This window comes from Phocoena phocoena, chromosome X (assembly GCF_963924675.1).
Source record: "Phocoena phocoena chromosome X, mPhoPho1.1, whole genome shotgun sequence".
Classification (NCBI taxonomy): Eukaryota; Metazoa; Chordata; class Mammalia; order Artiodactyla; family Phocoenidae; genus Phocoena; species Phocoena phocoena.
This window is the reverse complement of record NC_089240.1, coordinates 5,485,268-5,508,263: the sequence shown is the minus strand read 5'-3', so window position 1 is coordinate 5,508,263 and position 22,996 is coordinate 5,485,268.

The following is a 22,996-nucleotide window of genomic DNA, read 5'->3' as shown; positions in this document are numbered from 1 at the left end:
TCCTGCACTGTGGCACTCTCCTGGCCCCATCGTGCTGGCCCCATCACTGCTGGCCCCGTATCAGGTCACCCCCTCAGCTGTCTTTCCTTTTCAGCAGGCTGTGCCTTAATGCCGAGCTTATGCAAGGTTCTGTTGTGTTATTGTCTCTAGTTCTCTATATTCTCCCCTTTAGAAAATAAATCCACTTTCTTCTTCCATTGCAACCTCCATGATACTAAATCCCATCTAATCACTTGCAGACCCCATCTCTCACACATGTTCTGCTCTTATATTCTTGGTGCCTATAGCCTGCTTGACTATTTCTTTGTCAACCTGAGCATACTGACCATCTTTATCAAATCCATCTTGATCGACCTTCCCCAAATGTGTTTCCCTCTTCTCCTCCAAAATACGTTTCTTCTTCACAACCTTCTTGCTAGTCACGCCACAATTCTGCTAGGTTGCTAGAAAACTTAGAATGCATAGTTATCTTTGATGGTTCTGTTTCCTGTTACTTCTGTTGGCACAAGTTTGCTGCATACCTATTAATCTAAGGTGACAGGCAAGATTCTTTGAAATATTCTTTTGATTTATTCCTTCCTCTATTTATCTCAACAGTCAATCTTTTTGTCCCTTGGTCCACATGCAAGACTTCTCAATTCAGAGCAGGAAAATCCCCAGAGTCTAAGTCCCCAAGACATTGGTCTGCAAAGCAGTCCGGGGCTACCTACATCCTGAGTTCTTGATATATGGAAACAATTAAACAAAGCCCCCCTTCATTCCATCACTATGGCCTCATTTTGCTTTTACAGCTGCTGTACCACATATTCTGCTTCTGCAACGTTGCCAACTTCATATATTTTATATATTGCATTCCCAACTATATTAAAGAACTTATCAAGTAAAAAGAAACTAAGTATAATCTTCCTAGACTCAAACGGCTAGTTTCTTTAAGCTCGGTTTCATCCATTAACTGCAGAACTTGCTTTTCAAATTGCGTGAGTTCCCTGACATCTAAGAGTTCAGAAGCTAATGAACGACTTCTGTAAATAGTGAGAGTCATTAAATTAGCCATCCCCCCTCGCCTTACTTTAGAAATCACAAACTTTTGCCAAATGACGTGGAAAACTGTCTGAGTTAACATCATGTATCAGTGAGGCTTAAATATTCTCGGTATTCGGCTTCTCCACCTCAACCCCCCATGCATTATGTTCTTTTACTGTAGGACACGGTTCTGTACCCTCTATGACTCCATCTTTGGACAAAGAACTGTGCTCACTGGGTATCAGATTAGAGCAGGTGTCGTATTAGGTGCGGGGTCCAATCTAGGTGTTTGTGGATGGCTCTGCTGTTCTTTCGAGGGGCTGTGACCAAACCCCTTTGCTCTCCTCAAGAATGTCATCGCAACTGGGGTAAAGACAGAGATTTTTTGGAAGGCCCCGTGGGCAAGGCAGGACAGAACAGGAGGGCCTCAGGCTCTATGCTCTTATCTTGTCCAACGGTTTCCTCTCAGCAGTCAAGAAGCGCTGAGAGTCACAGAGGGGAGATGAAAGACATCCCTGGAGGGCTTCGGACCCCTGAGATGACCCCTTTGTCATCTTTCGGAGGACAGCTCTTTGAGGGTGAGTGTCATCAGTCATCTTCAAATGGAACCTTTAATCTGTCCCGTGGAATCTGCCCTGTTCACTGATCCCTCTGTGATAAGGGCCATCAAGAAAGGAACGCTGCTCACGCAGGACCTTCTGAGGAAGCTGAGCTCGGCCACACACCTGTCACCAGGAGTCTCTGCCAGGGGGTACCCACCGAGCAGCGGCGCTGCTATCAATGGGGGCGGCGGCCCGTGTCAGCCTTAGTCTGTGGCTTCCAGCCATCCAGGCAACTTCTCAGGCCCGACGGGAGAAAGAAGACGAGAGAATGAGATTATGCATTGAGAGCACAGCGTTCACGTACTGGACTCCCAGTCAAGACAAACTCAGATGCACATATACACCCCCCCAGTGGGGAACACGCTGCCCTCTGACTCCAAATACCATCAGCCTACTCTGAGATGACAGAATTATCATAAACCACAGAGCCTATGCAACTTAAATAATTTCAGTTGCTTCATATATATTGATCTTTTTCAAATAATGTTAAACTTCATTAAAACCGTCCAGGATAATAACGCAAAAAAAAAAAAAAATGAAGAAAGAGATCTATGTACAAATCAGCAGGTTCTATTTGCAAAAAGAGGGGTGGGAAGGTAAAACCCGAGTTGTTACTTGCAACTATAAATGCAAAAAACAATAAAAATGTAGAGTTCCTAATTAACCCTGGATTAATTAACCAGGTAGTAACCAATTAGCTATTATTCGTTATCCTTCCAAATAATTTAGAATTAGCCATAATTCCCCAGAGCTCCAGTGGGTTTTTACAAATCTTATGGTGTACAGATGTGCTGTGCATTGCAGGATAAGTTCCAAATAGAAGCAGAGAAATTCCTTTTTTCTTCTCCTGGACAGTTCCCACATGGGGACATCTGAGCCATAGTTTGCTCTGTCCTTAAAACGTAAGGCACAGAAACTGATCACTAGAGGTCTTTTCCTGCTCCCACAATGCGTCCTGGCTGGCCTTTGGTAGCGTCTAAACCCGTCTGAGATGCAGACTTTCACTTTTCACAAGGGACTTCTAGGGTGCTTATAGGGCTAGTGTCAAAAAGCCATTTTCATAGTAGATATTCAAATACTAAATCACAAATGCCCTCTACTACACACCCTGTATAGACTTCGGGTCATTTTTTTCAAACTGAGTATATTTACAAAATTTATAAATAAATTTGGGGCCTATATTTTTAAGCAGGAGATTAAATGCTATGTTCTCTCAGGCTACACTAGCTACATTAGTCCACCTTATTTAAGTCAAATTTGGTACCCAATGACTGTACTGTTCTTCTCCAAGTATTTCCTGATAACTGCCATGCTTTGGGTAATCAGCTTCCCTGTCAAATGGACATCCTTTGTCAATGATAAGGACAGCTGTGCCTTGTTACTGACGGAAGACAGGAAAGCATGAAAGTTTGATACAAGGCATCCTAGTCTAGCTCTTGGAGTGTTGAGTTCTCTACAGAAAGTGAAATAAAATAAAACCCCAAACTTCAGAAGACAAAACGCCGGACTTCATAAGTATTTCCGCAGTTGAGAAGCCTTTCTCTTCAAGGATGTAACACAGCGTAGAGAAGAAGGAAGAGCAAGAAAGAGAGGAACCTTATTTACGTCCCATCTTCCTCGTTATCTGCTTTCGTGTTTGTTCATTTATGAAATACAGAAACTGCAAAACATCTTGAGAACTAGTTTCTCTAGATTCAGTTTTCTACGGTCAGCTTGATTCAATAAGCATCATCTTGGGCTTCCCAGGTGGCGCAGTGGTTGGGAGTCCGCCTGCCGATGCAGGGGACACGGGTTCGTGCCCCGGTCCGGGAAGATCCCACATGCCGCGGAGCGGCTGGGCCCGTGAGCCGTGGCCGCTGAGCCTGCACGTCCGGAGCCTGTGCTCTGCAACGGGAGAGGCCACAGCAGTGAGAGGCCCGCGTACCGCAATAAAAAAAAATTTTAAAAAAAGCATCATCTCCAAAACTTCATGTGAACCTTGAAAAACTTGGTGTGATTTCCCACAATGGCCAGAGTTTCATCAATTTAGTCTTAACCTTCCAAATGATTCTTTAAGATATCTTCCATTTCCCCCAATCCATCATTTTCCCTTAAATATAAAATTTTCACTTTTGTAAAACTTTCTCTTATAACTGGCTACTTGTGTGCCTCTAATGCATTTTACTTTTTTAGTATGAAAAAGAATCTTAACGTGTTAGAAATCCAGATGCCTCGTTAGCACCGTAGGTAGCACGTCAGCCTCAAAAAATATTAAAAATCCCATTACTTCTTTCAAAAGTGACTTCGATAAAACAGTACTTAACCTGGGCAATTCCAGGAGGAGCTAAGGCTTCTCAGAACAGGTACTACAAGGTCTTTTCAGGGTCTCCAGTTCTAAGACATAATCCTTAATCTCAGTGTATTTAAATATTGATCTGAAGAACTGACCTACTCAGTACTGTATGGAGCCACTGAGATTTGATGAAAGAAAGAAAATGGAAGTAACAGTGTAGATAGAAACCTTAATTCACACACTTGGGGATGCATGTAATTGAATCACCATTATTTTACTTAATTTACCTTAGCATTGATTTGTTCCTGTAATTCATGGAGTTGATGAAACAGTTTAGCTTTAGCTTCTCTTTGTGTTTAGGGGGTCTTGGGGGTGGATTCAGCCTACTTCTCCAAGGTTCTGTTAAGTTTCTGGAGCTTGTGTTCTGGGCTCCCATAGTAACAAAGGAGTGGATGTCAGGTGGCTGTGAGAGCGACAGTTCATCAGTCAGGGGTCAACCCGATAAGCAGACCAGTAGAATGCCAACATCTATAGTTAGCTCTAGATCCATGGGAAATATACATACACATATGTGTGTATGTATATATACAATTAATATGGAGATGGATGAGATATACCTATGTATGGTATCTGTATCAATACTATATTGACAGATAATATGTATCATATAGATATACCTATAGATAGTATGTAGATCGATAAATGTACGTAAGATATAGAAAGATACAGATATTACATATATTCCATATACATATAGGGCATATCCTTCTGTCTATATACCCTATATATTCTCCATATTTTATATCTACATCATATATATATATACACACACACATATATCTCCCTATCCAATATATCCTATAGATACAGATAAACTGATTCTACATATAAGCTATACTTCTCTCCAACACGTCACAGGCGTTGTAGAGTTACACGCAGTTAGAGGAATTTGTTCCAGAGCTTTGCTGACACCCCTGCAGGGCTGGGCGAGCTGCTGCCATGAGGCTGTTGTCTCTGCGTCCGATGCTTCCAGCTGGAGCCGGAAGCCCACAGGGCAGCAGTCAGGAAGGGAAGAGGAGCCCCAGGTGGGAGGGATGGGAAGCAGGCTGAGCCCACAAGCACTAGCGGAACCACACAAGGGTGGACCGACGCTGGTCATGATTGCCGCCTCGACCCTGGCGATGAGGGCTTCCTGCAGAACGCGGGGCCCCTCCTCAGGGAGCTGACAGACATCCACGCCTGACCTGCGACTTGGAGAAGCTGCGGGGGGAGCCGGAGAAAGTGGAGGACGTGCAGACCCAGCCGCTGCTTCACACCAACACGGTGAGTCAGTAGATCAGAGACAACGGGGGTGACGCGCAAAATGGCTGCTGCTTCCCTCCCCCCTCCCCCAAGGATGATCTCCTTTGTGGTGATTCATACAGGGAAGGGATTTCTGGGAAACATAATTCAGCCTAGCCATGCTGACATATTGCAGAGCCAACACAGAGGAGGATATGGCACACGCTTCCAATAACTTTGCCCCAAATTTTAGTAACAGAATCTCCATATGCCCATAAAGTTTCCCGTAAAAGAGACTGCATTTCCTAGCCTCCCACGCAAATACATGTGGCTGTGTGGTTAAGCTGTGGCCACTGAACAGAAGCGAAGGATTACTTCTGGAGAGTAGCTTTTGAAGACTAGGAGGGATGGCATCCTTCCTCTTTCTCGTCTCTCCTGCTTTCTAGAATGTGTATCTGAGGGCTGGAGACCCAGCAGCCATCTTAGTGCATGAGGCACAGTAGAGTGCAGAGCACGGAGAAACCTGGGTCTTTGATGATTTGTGAGGCCACCATATCAGCCCTATATGGCCTCCGATATGTGAGTTAAGAGGAACTTTTATTGTTTCAAGCTACTACTAAATAATGTGTAATGCTAAATGGACACAGAAGCCTTGGGAATCAGACATGGGTGCACCTAGGAGGTTTCCTGGAAAACTCTAGCCTTATTCTCCAGCCCTATTCACGTGACTCCTGGTGTTCTTAGCTTGAAGAACAGAGGAGCCCTATATGCCTTTTCTGGGCTGGGCACAGGGATCTTTTGCAGGAGTCCCTAAGGTCCTATGCTGCCTGCTATCTCCCTTGGGATCTGCTGAGGAAGCAGGGTTCCTATCTCAAGGATTTCCTGAAAAGGGGTGTGGTAAGGTTGCCAGGTAAATTATAGGACTCCCAGTTAAATGTGAATTTCAGATAAACAGCGAAAAAAAAATACTGACACGTCACACGGGCTTGCAGCTTCCATCAGCTGCAAAAACACAGCAGTTGCTGGAATGAGAGAGAAGGAAGCAGGAAACCTAAAAAATGAGAGCCGTAACTCAAGAAACAAGGCATGTGAGGGCTACTGAATGTAAAGGCAAACATTCTGACGCAGCCCCGTCTATCTTGAGGAGTGCCCTGTGTACCACAGGCTTAAACAGAACCAGAGGTTCATGGTGGTGATGCTGGACCTCTGGACACGTACATTAAATCTCCAGGTTCCACTCGAGGGTAAAAATATCTTATAAGTATTTTTCTTTTGCAAAAATGGATAATATGCTTTAAAGACACACGTGTTTTAAAAGGCTTCTGTTTTTGATAAAATTCACACCTATGGGAAAGCCTCAAAGACACTTGCTTTTCGTTTTTGCTTTATTTTCAATAAAGAGTCATCTAATAACCTAAAGTATTGATATACTTTCCCAGGTGCCTAATTGAATTACAAGAAAAAGAAAAACATGGTTTTACCTGTACCTACATGTCTCCATTTTGTACAGCACATGGATATTTTCTGACATGTCATTTTAAAAACCTGAAGCATTTTGATCTGGAAAAAAAGGCCATCTACCTCAGTGAAATGAAACTAAGATGCTGTTGAGGTGTAGTCCAGGAAGAGGACGGACGCCCAAGCGAGTTTTGAATCACACTGTGTTCATCATGAATCCGTGTGTGATGAACCGTCCTCCTCCTGTTGTTTCCTTTCCCCGGGAACAGAATCCGTTTAATGTCTTTAGAGGCTTCCATGTTCCCACGTATCTCAACAGCAACGGACCTGAATGGCACACTCCTCGCCACTTGATTGCGAAATCACAGACAGTATCAACCTTTTGTTTCCACTTCAACAGCCTCTAGCACACCGGTCCTTACATGAACTTCTTCTTTTAGGAAATCAAATGCCCGTGATTTCATCGGACTATCGTGATTTCCCACCTACTGCATTCTTCACGGAATGAAACCTTCCCACAAACGTTTTCGTTGTTCTGGTTGTTGATGGCGAAACCAAAGCACCAGAGAGTGTACAAGCATGCAGTGCACAGCTGTCGGCAATAAAAAGACGCCCAGGCAGGAATGTGAATAAAACCTTTGCCCTGAATCGTCACTGGCATCCAACGGATGCTTTAAGGTAGAGGGCCTCTTGACGCCGATGGCTATAACCTAATTAATACAATTCTTCATTACTTCCCCAAAACCAGAGACAGATTTGAAAACAAAACAAAGAAGGAGGGAACACCCGTAAGACACTTTTGATGACCTACCAAAGCTTGTGCCAAAACCAACAACAATGATGTGCTGAAATCTCGACTTGAGACACTGTCTGGCAGAATCTCTCCTACTACCGCTGTGTATAAAAATGAAAAGCAACACTTTTCAACGTCCTTAAATCTCAGAAACGCCTTTTATTGAGTGCGACTCTGCTGCCTTATTAGATAGGGCTGGTTTATATCACAGACACTGGGGGCCTTTGGTGCTAGAGTTAACGGTTTACTGAAACAAACGCTTCTAGTGTGTAGCGCAGACCTGTCCGTATGAAGACGTTGCATTCTACCGTTGCACGCCAAATCCTTCGGTCCACCTCAGTGTCCTACGGTAAGTTACCCACGTGCTGATGACTGTTATACATTTCCACGGTTTTAAAAAGTTATATCCTGAAATGATTGCTTTTGTCCAAGGTATGTTTCTAAAGGATAGCCAAAAAGGGGCTTTATTTCTTCCAAAGCAGCTCTGTTCCTGGGTGCAGATATCCGGGGTGTTATTTATCCAAGGGAATCCAAAGGAAAGTATCTTTGAAAGTTTCCTCCAAATCATCGTATCTCAAAAACTATCTGAATCCATTCTGTTCATGAATTTGGAGAGCAAGCATTCAGGTTACAAGAATTTGCGTAGTGAAGGACAATGTATATACCCTGTTTAGCTCATATATGTTTGTCATACTTGTTATAATGCCCCCCCAATTTTTCCATTAAACTTGGCATGTGTGGTGATAATGTATAAGTCAGAGCAGATATCAGACTGTAGGTCTCATGTACAGTGTGAAGGAGAGAACATCACAGCTCATTTGTTTTTCAACAAACTATTCAACTCTGACAATTTATACTGAGTCTACTCAGCATTGTTTCATTCAGTTTTATATCTATACATACAATATAATTTATGTATAGTTATATAAAATATATACATAAACATATAAATATCTATGTTTATATAGATCATATACACCTTATAAAGGAAAGATTTAACTTGTGTTATGTGGAAGTTCTAGTTAACACCGCAAAACAATTCTGAGTCATAAGGATTGAAATCAGAGTTCAGAGGGTCAATGAAAATACAAATGGAAAGGCAAAAGCCGCAGGGGCTGGAGGCCCAGTAGGAAGGGACTTGAAGGAGGGGGTTTGCACAGGTCTGTTAACCCTAAAACGTACACGGTGTCAGAGCTCGAGCTGGGCGTGGGAGACTCACTGAGGCTCACAGTCAGCTGAGTCCAGACGGTGCCCCTGACTCACTCACAGCTAAGAGTCACCCTTTCACCACCAGGACGCTGACCTGCTGACTCTGGCCAGGTTTCAGAGAAGCCGCCGTCCCCCCCCCCCCATATCCTCCCATGGCCAGGGTCCCGCCTTCTTGCTGTCCTGCAATCACTCAACCCCCCAGGGCTCAGTGTTCCACAGATTCTCACGCCCACTAATCCCAGGAGGTGTGAGAGAACACGCATCATGAAGAAGGGACGCTGACGTGGAAAGGGGGCAAAGAGCGGAGAGAAACAGTCCCAGGAGGAGACAGAGAAGGAGGGAGGGAGGCTCCCAGGTCTGTGAGCAGGGCTGCACGTGCTCAGACTGGGGAGGACAAGAGAATGGACTCAAAATGGAAAAGCAGAGAGACAAGAAGGGAAGTGCTCGCCAGCCAGGCTCCAGAAGTCCCACCTCCATTTCCTCAGCACATCGAACTTTCCCAATTTTTAGAAAAGTACACGTGCATACACAAGATTCACACCCCAAGCCACAGAAACTTTCCAGAAGTTTCTTTGAGAACCTACTTACAAGCCCTATTTACATTCAAGAAATGTCTTTGGGATTCATATAAGAGACAAGTCCCAGATCTCAAAAGTAAACATATTTCAAAAGGGTATTACGATGGTAAATGGGAGTGTTTCCTTAATTTCTCTTTCAGATTGTTCAGTGTTAGTGTACAGGAATGTAAGAGATTTCTGTGCATTAATTTTGTATCCTGCCACTTTACCAAATTCACTGATTAGCTCTAGTAGTTTTCTGGTGGCGTCTTTAGGATCCTCTATGTATAGTATCATGTCATCTGCAAACAGTGACAGTTTCACTCAGCCATAAAAAGAAACGCAACTGAGTTATCTGTAGTGAGGTGGATGGACCTAGAGTCTCATACGGAGTGAAGTAAGTCAGAAAGAGAAAAACAAATACCATATGCTACCACATATATATGGAATCTAAAAAAAAAAAAAAAGGTTCTGAAGAACCTAGGGTCAGGACAGGAATAAAGACGCAGATGTAGAGAATGTAGAGACGCAGATGTAGAGGACACGGGGAGGGGGAAGGGTAAGCTGGGACGAAGTGAGAGAGTGGCATGGACATATATACACTACCAAATGTCAAACAGATAGCTAGTGGGAAGCAGCCGCATAGCACAGGGAGATCAGGTCGGTGCTTTGTGTCCACCGAGAGGGGTGGGATAGGGAGGGTGGGAGGGAGATGCAAGAGGGAGGGGATATGGGAATATATGTATATGTATAGCTGATTCACTTTTTTATACAGCAGCAACTAATACACCACTGTAAAGCAATTATACTCTAATAAAGATGTTAGGGCTTCTCTGGTGGTGCAGTGCTTAAGAATCTGCCTGCCAATGCAGGGGACACGGGTTCGGGCCCTGGTCTGGGAAGATCCCACATGCCGCGGAGCAACTAGGCCCGTGAGCCACAACTGCTGAGCCTGTGCGTCTGGAGCCTGTGCTCCGCAACAAGAGAGGCCGCGATACTGAGAGGCCCGCGCACTGCGATGAAGAGTGGCCCCCGCTTGCCGCAACTAGAGAAAGCCCTCGCACAGAAACGAAGACCCAACACAGCCAAAAATTTTAAAAATTAAAAAAAAAAGAAATATAAGCGTTGTAACATCAGAAAAAAACCAAAAAAAAAGATGTTAAAAAAAAAACAAGCAGACACACCGCATGGCCCCATGCTAGCACCTGAGCTCCTCTGCCTGAGGGCTCCTTCTCCCTGTCAGAGCCCACTTTACCTGCCTGGACCTGCTGACAGACTGACACCGCACAGCAGCTCCGGTCAGTGACACACAGTTGAGCCTGTGTAAAAATGCTCCATCTTCCTTTGCCCTCAGGTGGGATGATTACGTGGTACGTTCCACTCTCCTGTGCAGAATCCCCAGGGGAGACTAGGCTCCAGTCCCCTGTGGGGTCACCTGAGCGATAGCAGACACCCTGGTGGCCACCCTCCCTCCCTCATCTCAGCCCCCAGGCCCCCACCCCCCAACCGTTCCACTGGACCCCCTCCCAAGTAACTAATGCATGGTAATGTTCTTCTCTGGGGCTTTCTTCTGGGGTAACAAAAACTCACACAAGAAGTCGCTTTACAGAAGGTAAGATACGCATTTGAAAAGAAGGGGATTTCCTTCCGAAGACAAAAGGATACGATCACGCAGATCCTGGGAACGTAAGAGTAAAGATTTCTTTGTTAACTAAGGTCTTCTGTAGAATACAAGAGTTGGCGTCCTGACGGTTATGGAGAGAGTGATTTCATACATTGAAGGGCCGCAAGCCAAGGAATGCACGTGGCCTCTAGAAGCTGGAAGACAAGAAAAGACTCACCTCTGGAGACCCCAGAAGGAAGCAGCCCTGCTGACACATCGATTTTAGCCTGTGAAACCAATTTTGAACTCCCAATGTGAAGATCTGTACGGTAACAAAGGTGCGTTCTTTTAACTACCAAGTCCGTGTTCGTTTGTGACAGCAACAACACCACAGCCACACCACAGCCACCAAGTTGATGTCTCTGGGGACACTGGGTGCTAGGAATGAACTCATGTGACAGCTCACTCATTTGGGGAAGAGCGCTCTCCTGCCCATCTTCCCCGGATACCTTCCTCTTCCCTACCTGCCTTCATTTTCTGCTGCTGTGTAACCAACTACCACAAACTACGTGGCTTCCGGCAACACTCAGTTATTAGTTCACTGTCCTCTAGGCCGTGCTCTCTCATCCTGGCTACAGCGAACAATGCTGAAGTGAACATGGGGATGCAGCGGTCTCTCCGAAATCCTAATTTTAATTCCCACGGCTCAATACCCAGAAGTGGAGTTGCTGGATCGTGTAGTAGTTCTGTTTTAGTTTTTGGAGGATCCTCTGTACCGATTTCCGTACAGAAGATGGTACAGAGGATCCTCTTGTAAATTGGCTGCAGCAATTTACACTCCCACCAACAGTGCACAAGGGTTCCCTTTTCTCCGCACCCTTGCCAATCCACTCCCCCTCCCCTGCACAGCCTTGGCAGAGGTCTGATTTTTGGTTGTTCTACCCAGAGGAGTTAGGCTGAAATTATTTTGTTCCTGTTTCTGGGTTTCTACATTTTAAGAGCAAATCTGTTTTTCAGACTAATCATTTTGTACAGAAAAATGTCTTCCTGACCATTTAATCCATGAACTCATGGCTATGAAAGACTGTTAATTTCTTTGCTAGATATTTAACTGACTCCAAAAAAGGACGGCCGATTAACAGGCCAATGTTATAGCTGATGTTGACTTGTGGAGAAATGGGACTTGGTGGCCACGGATTCATTCCTCAACTTGAACTTTTCTGACAGCACCTTTGGTCACCTGGATGATGATATAGGTGTTCCAAAGGACGTGATTTGGAAAGAAGAGTCAGTGAGTTAGAGAAGAGAAATCAGATCTCAACCATCTGGAACAAGCTCTTAAGACCAACATGATTTTTGGTTTTTTAAAATGCGAGGGCACGAATATTATATCAACATTAACAGAAACTCAAAAATAACAATTAAAAAGGTAAAAAAAACTCTACCTTCAACCTTGCAACCCCATAATATCTTTTATATATTTTTGACTCAGTTTTCCTCAACATTATTTTACTCACAGATATTATTTTAACATAACAGTGAAATATATAAAGTCTTGAATTTACGATTTTAAAAAATCCATAAATATTAGATGTGGGAGAGTAGCATCTAAAGTTACTTTAAAAAGTTACTTCACTACGAATTCAATATAAATCAATAGAGTAATTATTGTCTCAAAAGCTAATGCAATTCTGACTTCATTAATGAATCCAGGAACATGAGAAAAGTAAATAAGCAATAACTCCATTCCTCACGTTTAGAATACCCCGAGGGTGCTGTTCTCAGTTCTAAGCCATTTGACACGGGCATTAACAATTTGGACAGATGCTGTAAAGGGTGAAGCTCACAGCTGGAGCATGGGAAGCCCTCCAATGGAAAAGAGAGTTGGAAAAATGGAGCAAAGACCTGGAGTAGAGACATAGTCACAATCCTCGAATAACAGAACTTGTTTCATTTAAAGCTGTTCAGAGTCGCTGGCAGGGATGGCCCAAGAAATAAGGCAGCGGCATTCCAGAGAGATCTTCTGTTTCAGAACAAGCAGGAGCTTTCGATCTGCTCAAAGCTGCAAGTGATTGTCTCAGAAGGTAATCAGTTCCTGATTCTTTAATGAAGCCCTCTGTAGGGATTTTGGTGAGAGTATCTGTGAATGGGGTAGACAGCTGGATTGGAAAACTTAAATCCCTTCCAAATATAACATTCTGTACTCCTATGAGATACAGATTTCCAGAAACTAAAAATTAAATTTCTGTGCTATTCTCCTTCCCTCTTCTGCCCACCCTCCCACTGTAGTCTGTGCAAAGTGAGTACCATGGCTTAACTTTCCTACTTATATAATTCTAGAATTTGTTGCTGTAGCTCTCTGAAAATGTGGACACTGGAGTATGTAACCCTACTTTTATAATGTAAACAGTTCTCTCTCTTCTAACGCACAGGGTCAACGTTGAACATTTAGTCAAGTGATGGAAAAGAGATGTATTAAAGGACAATGGAATTTTGTTTCAAATTTTGGCAAAACATGAGTATTTCCCAACTAAATGAAGGAGAAAGCATTTGGCTAATCCAATATTTTCTGATTTTTATTTAAGACTCATTTTTCTATTCTACTTGGCTTTGCTGTAACCTATTGAAGCCAAGAACAATGAGAACACCAAGGGGGTTTTGAAAATATTTGAACTTAATTCACAAAGTTAAAGGTAAGTGGACGTTATAGACTTAGAAGCCAAGCTGTAAGAAGTAAAATACATACCAGAAAATGATTCCGTTGAAATTTCCTACGGTAACAATGATCATAAAAATTCCAAATTTCATCAAGCCAAATATAACACTAAACACCTGACTAAAAGGCACCATAGGAAACACACCATAATTTTTATTTTTGTAATGTTGAAGTAGGGTGTGTCAACACTGAACAGTTAGAACATTCCAAAGTTAATTTACCTCAACATTATTGAAATAGACACTTCTCCAATCTAACGAATGTTTGTGTGTCTCCTTCAAGCACTGATTGAAGGTCTTCGCACTTGATAATGGCATAGGATAGCACGGAGCCAACTGGGTGCTACTCAAGATAGCTGGGTTGGCACCCAAGAACAGGACAGGGGAGATTACAGCTTAGGAAAATCGCCAGTAGCAAAAGCGGTGCCTTATGCCCCCAGGACTCCACGATGACAATCCAAGACACTAAACCATTTACAGGGTGTGTCTCTAAGCCAGTATGTTTTTGGCAAACACACTGAAGTGACACACCAAATAGACCCACATCCTTCTGAGCAGTCATCTTTCACACTTATTTAAAAATGCTTCCCCGCCCTTAATCATTTGTGGATTCTCTCCTCTTTTATAGTATCCTTATATAGAAGGATGCAGCCAAAAATCATCCTGGGCACAGAAAGGCTAGCAGATGTGGTGAAATAATGACGCTAATTCAATTTGCAATATATAAAAAAAAAAAAAAAACATGAAATGTTTTCTTGAAATAACACTTGACAGCAATCACAAGAGTTTCCAAAAATCATGGTTTGAAAAGTTTACACACTCACCCCAGGCACCTCTGCAAAAACCTATCAAAATTAGGAAACAGTGTTTTGTAAATACCAGTCTGAAAACTGTCACTACGGAAAAAGAAATTTTTACAAACCCACAAAACTTGACTCTGAAAACCTACTGTTCTAACACGTATTGACTCACTGAATGACTATACCAGGATTTCTTTGCTATCGTGTTTGGGAGACACAGGGAGTCCTGTAACTGTACTGAAGGCGCGAAAAGGGACAGCGATATGTTATAGGCATGTATTCTTAATCTTAAAAAGATCATTTTCCATGAACACTCCAATCTGCTAAATGCACGAACCAGCAACATGATGGATTTCAGTCGTTTTCCTGGAGCCACGCCTCACCGCCGGCAGTGCAGGACCTCTGTCTCCTACGATTGCTGTGCAGCTCTCACGTCCTTCCCCGCAGCTCACCAGTCAGGCTGTCCGTCTCCCACGTGACGCCCTGTCACCTCAACTTTACAAAAAAACCAGCACCTCTCCCCACTTGTCTCTGCAGAGGGCTCTAGCGGTCCCTTTCAACCGCTGAACACCTCCTGGCTGCTGTCAGAGCTTGGCCTGCGCTGGAACCGCCAGCCTGGGCTGTCCGTGGGTCCCCACCAGTCAGCTGCAGACTGCTGACACATCACTCCAACAGCTCCTAGGGGGCCTCCAGTCGCCTCTCGGGCGCTCTGCCCTGCAGCGAGAGTCGTTAGGGTGGGACATAAAAAAGGCTCATTTGATGCCTTTTCCAGTTAGCGCTCAGTCAGTTCCCCACTTAAGCAACTGAGTGCATTAACCCCTGCAGCAGTCCTCATGTTTTAACAAGAGGTAGTAAATGCTTCTTTGAGAAATTATATGGTGAGTCAAAAACTCTCCTGAGAAAAGCTTTATGATGTATAGAAACTCCTCTGAGGCACCACCTTTAGAATAATTGATCTAAAAATAGTATGTCTTGGGGCTTCCCTGGTGGCGCAGTGGTTAAGAATCTGCCTGCCAATGCAGGGGACACGGGTTCGATCCCTGGGCCGGGAAGATCCCACATGCTGCGGATCAACTAAGTCCATGCGCCACAACTACTGAGCCTACACTCTAGAGCCCACGAGCCACAACTATTGAGCCCGCGTGCCACAACTACTGAAGCCCACGCACCTAGAGCCCGTGCTCCACAACAAGAGAAGCCACCGCGCAATGAGAAGCCCACGCACCAGAATGAAGAATAGCCCCCGCTCGCCGCAACTAGAGAAAAGCCCGCATGCAGCAACGAAGACCCAACGCAGCCCAAAATAAATAAATTTTTGAAAAAGAATATCTCTTACTTTTCTTTCTTTTTTCAAAACCTAACATAATCCCTGACACTCTGCTCTAATCAATATGTGCTCTCTCAACTGAAAATTTTAATTAATCAAAGAAAGAAAGAATGGATGGATGGATGGATAGATGGATGACCCACTCATTTAATCAATCAATCAATCAATCAATCAGTGAAAACCTGGCTTGCTGTAGTTCTGGCTTTGCCACTGGCCAGAAAATTCCCTTTTTATATTAATTTCCCTCATTTGTTGCAGGGACTTAAAATGAAAAACTGAGATTCTGCATTTTATTTACAAGTTACCTTTTAAACTCACTTAATTTTATTGAAAACATATTTTTACCAAAAAAAAAAAAAATTGCCTATCTTGAGTTTCACTAAATCAGTGAGGGGTCATCAATATTGACTGTCTCCAAAGCTAGTGGTCAGCTCGACCTCCTACAGTAAACATGTTTTAAACACTTAGGTAAACAAAAAAGTTTTCTGAAGCAAATGTTCTAACAAGTGTCTGTCAATAATAAACATATTCTAGACTCCAGGTTATAGGTCAATGATCTTTGGAGCTACGAAAAAAAGTCTTTCAATGCTACAGAGAGGTCACACTTTCAACTTTATGAAGATGAAATTCAGAATAAAAATAGATTTCTCTTTAATTTTTAATAGCACTTGGGTAACTATTTATTGACCTTCGCCATGTCTGTCTAAAAAATGTCAGTTACCATCTCAAAACAAAAGTGTGCACATATTCCCTTTTATCTTCAGGGATTTCTAAGAATTGCTGCTTGAAGCCCATTGCTACTGCTTTGGTGACAAGTCTCAACGAAGGATGAATTTAAATTTGTTTCTAATTTTAAAATAAATTTTTAAAAAATAAAATAGGGACCAATGCGGGGCTTATAATTGGTCTAGGATCACTCGTAACCCTACCAATGAGTGGGGTTCTGACCAATATGTTTCTTTACAGTGGGGCTCTCGTGTGATCAAGTTTTGAATCTCCCACAGGGCCCAGCAGTGTCCTCTACATGTATCAGGGGCTCAAAAGTTCTTGATGAATTAATACAGAAGTGACTCTTGTTCCTACCCTTGTTTTCAGATAGGACCATAATTCCATCACATCGTCAGCTGCTGGACCAGCCCCACATTCACCAGCGTTTGGCAAATACTCTATTTATATAGAGAGAAGACTGCAGTGGGAGGGATGCAAGTTACAATTCACATTCTCTGACTTCAGGGGTTTTTGAGATCAAAGACAACTGCACTCTTTAAGAAAATGAACAGCATCAGAAGGTGATGGGTGAGAAATACGAAGAAGCTACGCAGACCGTGAGTGTTGAGGGACTAAAGCATGAGGAACCATCGGGACTTCCCTGGCGCTCCAGTGGTGAAGACTCTGTGCTTCCACTGCAGGGGCGCCTGTTTGATCCCTGGTCAGGGAACGCAGGGATGTCTCCGGGTGGTTAGCTGATGACCACCTGCGAGTGGACAGAGCCTGGCTTCACGGCAGTGTGCAGATCTGCCGGTCTGAGCGGCTACATTACAGGTCAGAACTCAGGACTGGGGTAAGGCAAGTCCTAAGCCCCTCGAGAATTAAGATACTACTAGGACACAGAGACAGACACAGAATGATGACTTGGTGGCTAGCGGCAAGCACAGCCCAGTTGCGGATCACAAGTGTAAACTCCAAGCAGACTGGTTTCAAGCCCCACTCTCTCACCACATCCCCCTCTACCTTTCCACCATCGCCTGCCCTACTCCGCAGGTGTATTTACTTCGCGGGGAAGCAGGAAGCTTGGTTCCAGAAACCAATATAGCACAGGATGTGCCTTGATAACTTGAGAGTCCTTCTCACCCATAGGCTAACACAACATAATGCAGCTTCGAAATATTAAACTCAGTTTCCTTTGTGTGCTCCCCCAGGCCTCGCCCCGGCCCCCCCACATGACAGCACTCTGTGCCTGGTGCCTTCTGAAATCCTCACTTAGAAGGCTTCATGACCTCACCCCAGCACCATCAATGTGTTCAAGAATCAGAAGTCTCCACGTCCTGTTCAACCCAAGTATTCGCACACCTCCTAGATTTATCTAAGCTCTTGGCTTGTGTATTCAACTACCAACTAGATTTATACAAAGAAATGCCCCGCCATGACCCCAAACGAGTATATCCCTAAACTAGAATTATTTTTTCCCGTGTGACGGTCATCCTTTGCTCCTTTTTTCCAAGCCACGCAACAAACAATCTTGGACATCTCCCTTGCCTTTTCTAAAACCTCCCTTTGACTCTCCTTAACACGCACTGCATCATCCCTTTGTTCTAATCCTACTGCTGTGTGTTAGCTCTGGGTCTCAAAATCTCCCTCCTGGAGGGTGGCACCAGTGTCCTAAATATCGTATCTCCCCTCACACACTACGTTTATCCACACCGCCAATGGAGGGGTTTTCCTAAACATGACCCCGACCATGGAACTACCCAACTGAGACTCTGGAATAGCTCCCAAGGGTCAACTTGAGAAGATACAAAGCAGGGCACGCACGGCCCTCTGCTGTCTGTCCCGACCAGTCCCACAGCCCCGTCTCTTGCCATGTACCCTTGCTCGCTGATGCATGTGACCAACTGATGACTTCCATCTGCCCCAAGTCACAACTGCGTCACGGGTCCATGCCGTTGTTCCTAGTGCTACCTGTACCAAACTACCTTTTTCCTCGCTGCCTCGACTATCGTTTCCCAGTTCCAATATCACCTGTTAAGAAGCAGTCCAACTGTCTCCACTGAGAAACTGTTCGGAAGCATCTTCTCACGCATCACACAGAAGCCACCTCTCCATTCTCTGAAACCCCAGGAGGTCAGAGGGCACACCTAGCACATCTGTAAGTACGGAGAGCCTCATGTGGTGCCAGGGCCTTACTAGCCATTTGAGAGAAGTTTGAAGGCATAACGTAAACAACATTTTGAATAATTGCAAGTCAGACGATAGGGCTTACATTTGCTCCTCCGTAATCAAATCCTCCAGTAAGACAGAAGCAAAATATAAGGCCGAGTAAACACAGCTACCCAATATAGGCAAAAAGGTATTCCCAAGAAATTTGCAATATTATCTGACATAATTCATATCTCAGGGCAGACCATTAAGTGCCTACTGTGACTCCTGGGAGCTTTGGATAAAGAACTATTTCTAACTTTACTAAGAATAACTGTTCCATAGCCATGTGATATATATTTAAGTAAATACTTTAGTTATTGTAAACAAGAACAACTTTTACAATTAAAAACTGTATTACCTTTAAATAACTTTACAGAAACCTTTTGAATTAAAGCTTCATTCTGCTCAGTTAAATGTAAAACCCTAGACATTCATGCAAGAAAATGATCCACCATAATATCCATTCAAATTCCCTTCCCCAGATTGTTTTTCAAAAAATAATGAAACTGTGTCCAAAAGAAGTTAAGAGAATTTCCTGTGGTTACAGTCTTGTTAACAACAGAATTGAGATTTAAATCTTTTTTTTTTTTTGCCTACTTCTCTATGTCACAAACAAAAACAACTATTATTAAAACAGCAAGAAAAATGCAACGTTCTCTGCTTCAAACACAAACATTCATTCACTCGAAAAAATAGTTAACAAGTGTGCCCCACATATTTGGCAATATTCAGGGACAAAGGAGGTGAGATGCAGGGGAAGTGCATTGGAGTTGGCATTACAGAACATGATTCTAGCACTGATGAAGCCACCTCCTAGTTATTAACGTGTTAGGAAAACCTAAGCTTTAACCGACATCTTACTCTTTGACAGTCTATTACTGGAATCTCAGACATCTTCAAGTATCAGCCAGGATCTTTGGTGAGAGCTGCTGAGTGGCTTAAAATTGGCAAAGTCGGATGCAACTGACAAATATTTTACACTGATTACTGTTCTAAATGTCTAAAGGAAGGAATTCTTGATTTCTCTATATCTTCAAGACCAATTCATGGTATCTGTTTAAACAAGAACAGGAGACCAAGTTCCTGAATCTAATAGGTTAGGGAAGGATCTCTGCTGCCTAGGGATAAGTTACAGATTCTTAATTGGTGCACTGCTGGAAGCCAGAAAACAGGAAATTGCCTTTCTGTAAGGGTGTGCTATATAAATCAGCCCAAATCCATGGATTCTGACAACTGTGCTGAGATCTAAATGTGGACCTATTTCTCATCAGCTTTTCTTCCCTCAAATCCAGGGGTCTGGGTTTATGTTTTAAAGTCCCTGAGTTCCTATAGCTAGCAAGGACCACATGATCATTTTGGAAAACAGTCCAGCCCAGTGTTCATGGGTAGAACACTGCCCAAAAGCCTACAAGGTCTTCACAATTAGGTAGAAAACAATAAGTGACTGTGTCCTCTTAGAATAACAAAAGAAGCCCTAAAGCGCCTTTACGGTATGATTCAGCTCACACAGAATGCACTGATGTGGCTTGTTAAAGCAGCATGAAAACACTCCACGCGGAGACTTCCTTTCTCTCCTAGCTTGGACGTAGCTAACCTTTTCTCCGGAGGACAGCTCTTCGTATTCCATGATGAAGCTCAACTGTCCACCAAATGGAGAATATGCAAAGCTGAAACACCAACTTCCAGTTGTATTTTTTTTTTTAAGTGAAAGAAAATTGTCCTAAGACACATATCAACTGTGTAATATTCATACATTCCAAGATAACTAAATGAAATAAATACAGCTAGTGTCAATAGGAGAGCTATTTCTACAACCTAAAGCTGATAGCAGTCAGGCTCAGGCCTCCATCTCAACGGTCAGTGACTCCAAGTAAGCTATGGAACTTTACCACACTTTCTCCAACTTGAATCCGGGGGCAAAGGGTGAACGTCAGAGAAGAGAAAATAAACAATGAGATAGAGAAGGCTGAAATAAGTCTGGAACAATCTGAATAGAGAAAGCATAGTAAGTAATCAATTAAGAAAATCAACTTTTGAAAGGCTTCGGGAAACATGGAAAGAACGGTAAATGTAGAATTCTCTCAAGACAATACTATTTATACTGAACAGGGTTTCTGAAACTTGGAACTATTAACAGCTGGGGTAATTTTTTGCTGGGAGGAACCATTTAGCAGCATCACCGTGGCCTCAATCTACTAGATGTTACAAGCATGCCCCCTTGGTGCGGGGGGAAAAAAACCCACCTCCGGTTTAGAACCACTAACAGATAAGTATTCCAGTGGTCATTAAAACGTCCCTCAAGTCAAACAAAACATTAAGAAGTGGGTTACCCACTACACGTGTGTATATTTTCACTTTTCACTGAGCAGTCAGCAAAAGTGAGCCTCGGTAGTACTTTAATGACTAGAAACCAGACCAAAGACCTCCCGTGAGCCCCTCAGCCTTAAGTCTGGGGTGGAAGGGGAAGGATGATGTGGGGAAACTGAAGGAAGCATGCCCAGCATGGTGTGAAGGAAAGCGGGGGGAGAGAGGAGAACTGAAATCAATCCTGCTCGGGCTGCTGAAACACTCGGTACAGGGGAGAAGAGTGGGGTGTGTGCTTGTCGTGTGCCAACGCTCATTTCCTAAGTTACCAGCCTGGCAGCGTCACCAAGCTCATGGCTGACATAACAATGGACAGAGCCCTAGGTCAGCCTGGGTAGGTGAGTGTGTGACTGCAGAGAATGATGGATTCCCCTTGGGAGTGACAGTCCTGTTGCTTAAGTGGCCTGAGGCCAAAAGGGCAGGAGAAATCAGAACACGGCAAGGTGAGAACTGGCACGTGATTCCCTCTCGTCTTGGGACTTTCTTGAGATGCTGGAACCGTGGATCACAAGCTCATGAGACAGTTGCAAAGGTGGCACCGTACGGCTCCAAGAGAACCCAGGTGGAACATGTATCATTTAAGCACCCACATTAAAACAAGACAGGCTGACAGAATTTAAAGAGATTCATTGCATTAATCTTGCAGGGCATACCATTACAATATGTAGAGATGAGTACAGACTAAGAAGTTACAGAAAAAAAATCTAAGACAGGCACTGCCTGAAAAAAGAGTTAATGCGTGAAAGAATGTATGAATACATTGTTGGATTTAGTGGAAAATAAGCATTACATAAATAATGACAAAAAGAAATTATAATCCTCCAGATAAAATGAGAATCTGATAGCTAGTGGGAAGCAGCCGCATAGCACAGGGAGATCAACTCGGTGCTTTGCGTCTACCTAGAGGGTGGGATAGGGAGGGTGGGAGGGAGACGTAAGAGGGAGGGGATATGGGGATATAAGTATAGGTATAGCTGATTCACTCTGTTATACAACAGAAACTAACACAACAATGTAAAGCAATTATACTCAAATAAAGATGTTAAAAAAAAATAGGAATCTAAGTCCATATTGAGATCACTAAATATGGAAAGGAGAAACCTCTTCCATACAGTACAATGTTAACCAAAGAAAGTAGAAGAAATGATGGAACTAGGACATCATTCTTTGGCAACCATCATTCAAGAAATATCAATGGATGATAAAACTAGTGGTTGCAAATTTGATAAGAACAGAATGTATTCATACCCTCAAAGCACCTCTGCACAGAATACTTATTAGTTACAACAGAAACACCTGTATGTGTCCTCTGTAATCAAGTGATCACATTTAAAAATCACAAATCATGGGATGAACCTAGCAGCACAGGGGACTCAAGGAGAGTGCAGAATTCCACTGTCGTTTTCTAGGTCTTTGCTAAAGATACACAACCCAAATCTAATCAAAAGCAAAGACAAGACAAGCTCCAAGCGAGACCCAGCAGACAAAATACGTGACGTGTAACCTTCAAAAATATCAAAGTCACGAAAGGTAAAAAAAAGGCTGAGGGAACCTATATCCGGTTGAAAGAGACCACAGAAACAGAAAAACTAAATGCAATGCACGATTCTGTACTGAATCTTTTTGCTATAAAGATCAGTATTAGGACAACTGGCAAAACTTGAGTAGGGTCTGTGGTTGTCGCGTGCCAACATTAATTTCCTGATTTTGATGGTTGTATTGTGGTTTTGTAGGAGAATGTCCTAGTTTGTAGGAAACACACACATAAGTATCATGTCAACAGTTGGCTTCAAATGCTTCGGCAAAATAAAAATTCCTGGAATTGTTTTTGCAACTGCGCTTAAGTTTAGGGTTATTTCAGGGCCTTCCCTGGTGGCGCAGTGGTTACGAATCCGCCTGCCAATGCAGGGGAAACAGTTCAAGCCCCGGTCCAGGATGATCCCACATGCCACGGAGCAACTAAGCCCGTGCGCCACAACTACTGAGCCTGCGCTCTAGAACCCTCGACCCACAACTAGCAGCCCATGTGCCTAGAACCTGTGCTCCGCAAAAAAGAGAAGCCACTACAATGAG